This window comes from Populus euphratica, unplaced genomic scaffold (genome assembly GCF_000495115.2).
Source record: "Populus euphratica unplaced genomic scaffold, PopEup_1.0 scaffold837.1, whole genome shotgun sequence".
Taxonomy (NCBI): Eukaryota; Viridiplantae; Streptophyta; class Magnoliopsida; order Malpighiales; family Salicaceae; genus Populus; species Populus euphratica.
The window spans coordinates 94684-98749 of record NW_011500704.1 but is presented as its reverse complement, the minus strand read 5'-3'; positions in this window follow the sequence as shown (position 1 = coordinate 98749).

Genomic DNA, 4066 nt, shown 5'->3' with positions numbered 1-4066 from the left:
TGTTAATGATATAAATTAACACACAATAAGTTGGACCTTCAATTCAACTCTCACATCCTCGTGGGTCATATGATATACTTGACATGAGTCCTCCCCTCCTGAATTCTAGGTCTCCCTTGTGTATAACTCGTCCCTCACTAGGTAGATATGATAAAATAATTGACTGTAACAGATTACGGTTGGCTCTGGACCTCAATCTTTTAACCATGAGCTCCTTTGGAGGTTCTATAGGGATAATCCTTCTTCTTGTGACTCATGTCCCTGTAATAGTAACAATCTCTACCTATATGTGGGCACTCTCTCTATTGATGACCCTCTCCTCTATAAATATACCATCTCCTTGACATCATAGAGCAATCTCAAATGTGTCGTTGCTCATACCTCTGATAGAATGGATACACGGGTCCTTTTTGCCCTATATACCCTCCCGAAGTCGTGACACCCTGTTTAGCCTATCCCCCCTAAGATCCTCCTCCACCCACTTGCCTAGATCCTCTTAAGCTACCTTATAGGGTGAAATTCCCATCTCTTCTCTAGAACTATCCTAAGGATTGCCCTTTCTTTCCTTTCTTTGGGAGGGGAGGTCTTCTAGTTGAAAACCCAAATTCTCTCCTTTTAGCTCCAATCACTTGACTCTGCTTGACCACTGGCTTTGGGGCATCCTTTATTACCCACTCCATATCATGAGTAGCTCGTACCAATTCTCGAACAAACTGAAACTATATGGCTATCAATACCATTCTCAGCTCCTACCTTAGCCCATCACGAAATCTCTCCACTTTGTGGCGCTCTTAAGGAAGGTAAGTGGAGGCAAAAGCTGATAAGTCCTGGAATCTCCTCTCATACTCCAAAACTATCAAGTGTCTCTACCTCAAATCCAAAAATTCATGTTCTTTCTCCCTCCTATGCTCCCAAAAATATTACCTTTCTTCAAACTCTTCAAAAAAATCCCTCCATCCCAATACCTCCCCCGATATCCTCTCTCTGAAGGTCTCCTACCATGAATGGGCACTTTTAACCAATAGCTAGGTTATGCAATCCACTTGTAGCTCTTTTGGCACCTGCATCTAACTTATAACTATTTCCATTTTCCTGAGCCAAGTAACCTCAACATCTTCTTTGCCACGGCAAGTCATAGAACCTATCTCTTTCATATCCATCACCTACTACACTATGGTGACTACTTCCCCTAATCTAGAAGTTATACCAAAGGCTCTTGCTATCATTCCTAATGACACAACTAAAAGATTGATGTAAGATTGATGTCTTCTCCCAAGTGAAGGAGTGTTGAAGTAATAAATAACCCAGCAAGACTGGGGTCGAACCACATGGAGGTTAATTGTATAAATTACAGATAATAATAATACAACAACAATAACAACAAAACTTGACTATCTCCTAAAAATGTAGCTATTGACACACCTCCCATTAACCCAAGACTTCCTTCCCCATATACTAAATGAATCTTTCTCTCAGCTAGCACTTGACTAAGATGATTTGCTAATTTTAAAAACTCATTTTCTTTCTCAGGACTAGATCTACCGAAAACACAAATATTTCTTATGTGATGACTTGAGGAACTTGCCATTTCTACACACTTCTATATTTGTTGAATGTATGGGTTGAGTAGAAATGAAAGGAAGGAAGAGAGGATTTTATAGATGAGAAATTAAAAAGGCAATCATACCACCTATATGTAGGTTAGCTAGAGTCTCACACAGACACTCTCTCTCTTTTTATTTATTTATTTATTTATTTTTGAAAAAACATATATATGTATAGGTAGTTGTGATTGTGGCTCACATCTTCCCTTAGTTTTACACCCAAGAACGGTTTAAATGCCCTCTATGGATCGAAGATTGGCTTCCCATCCAGTTTTCTTAAAAACTAGCAAACAAAGTTTTTTTTAGTCAGATTTCCAAGACTGTATCGATCATGTTCTTTATGAAATAGTGGTTATAAGTCATGAATTGCACGATGCACATCTCCAGCAGGATGCGTCTCAAAAGTCAATAGAAGATTATCTAAAGACTCCTTACTCAAGCCATCCTTAATTAATTATATTTTATCTTCACGGTGTATAGATACCATTCCTAAAGAACAACATTGTGCATTACAAGTCCATCTGGCATATCGATGACAGACATTCAGTCATTTTGCCCGATGTTTCTTTGCAAAAGTGCTTTACCTGTTCCAGGCATGTGTGAAATGAAGGAATTAGAGGACTCACCTGATAATTAGACCTTCGCTTCAATGAACCAGCTAATATCTTTAGGAATTCCATGATTCATTAACAATCTCAATCTTGCACATCTAGCACGGTAAATTTTTGTAATCGTATTTTGAGATAGAGCGGGAAAATATTTTTTCAATTTTTTAAGATTAGTGTCCATTTTCAAATGAGAATTGGAAGAGCGATTCAAAGAATTGCACAAATATATACACAAATATCAGTTATTATGAGAAACTGAAAGAACTAACTTAAGTCACGAAGTACCATTGTCCGCTATTTGACCAGGGTGAAAAAAACCAGCAAAAATCACTCAAAAAGAAACACAAAAACAATGTGAGGACAAAAAAGTCAATCTTTATATATAGGATCACCCAATTCAATAGAGTCATTTTCAACTGAAATATTATCAAAGTAAACTTTCAAACGATGTCCATTTACCTGGAAAACATTGTCATTCTTTGGATTCTCGATATCATAGGGCCCATATGGATACACATGTTTCACAATAAAAGGACCGCTCCATCTTGATCTTAGTTTTCTAGGAAATAAATGCAATCGAGAATTATAAAGCAAGACTTTTTGACCAACATTGAATGTTTTTCTCAGTATTTTCTTGTCATGAAACTCTTTGATTCTTGCTTTATGAATTCTTGAATTTTCATATTCATCATTTTTTATTTCCTTAAGCTTATTTATTTATAATTTTCATAGTTGACTAGCATCATCAAGCTTTGAATTGAGAGTTTTAATAGCCCAATAAGCTTTATATTCAAGTTCCATAGGCAAGTGACAAGGTTTTCCATAAACTAGTCTATAAGGTGACATACCTCATGATGTTTTATAAGCAGTTTGATAAGCCGAAAGTGCATCATTAAGTCTTAAAGACTAGTCTTTCCTATTAGGGTACATTGTTTTCTCCAAGATGTGTTTGATCTCCCTATTAGCAAGCTTTACTTGTCCACTTGTTTGAGGGTGATAAGAGGTGGCAACTTTATGTGTAATTCCATTTTTCTTCATTAAAAACTCAAATGGCTTGTTGTAGAAATGTGTTTCACCATCACTTATCATGGCTCGAGGGATTCCAAACCAACTCAAAATATTTTCTTTCAAAAACTTTATCACTATTTTGTGATCATTGTTTTGACTTGGAATTGCCTCTATCCATTTTGAAACATAATCTATTGCGACTAATATGTACAAAAAACCAAATGATGGAAGAAATGGACTCATGAAATCTATACCCCCAACAATCAAAGATCTCAATGATAAGAATATGATTTAAAGGCATCATATGATGTTTTAAAATAGATCCCAACTTTAAATAATTTTTACAAGACTTGTAGAATGCATATGAGTCCTTAAACATGGTGGGCCAGTAAAATCCACTTTGTAAGATTTTTGCAGTTATCTTTCTTGATGAGAAATGGCTCCCCACATGCCTCAAAATGACAACATTTAATGACATTACTTACCTCATTGTCGGGAATGCATCTTCAAAATATTTGATTAGGATAATATTCGAATAAATATGGGTCATCCCAATAAAAGTTCTTCACTTCGTTCAAGAACTTTCTTTTATCTTAGGTACTCCAATGAGCTGGCAATTGTCCTGAAATAAGAAAATTAACAATATTAGCAAACTAAGGCATTATAGAGATAGAAAGTAAAGATTCATCTGGAAAGTAGTCATCGATTGATGTGATGTCAGTTTTTGAATCTGTTGTCTGATTAGTACTTAAAAGTGTATTTTTATCAAGGTTTTATATCATCATTTTGCACTTGAAGTATCAATAACTCCTTAACTAAAGCATGTTTTATAATAATATATCTAAT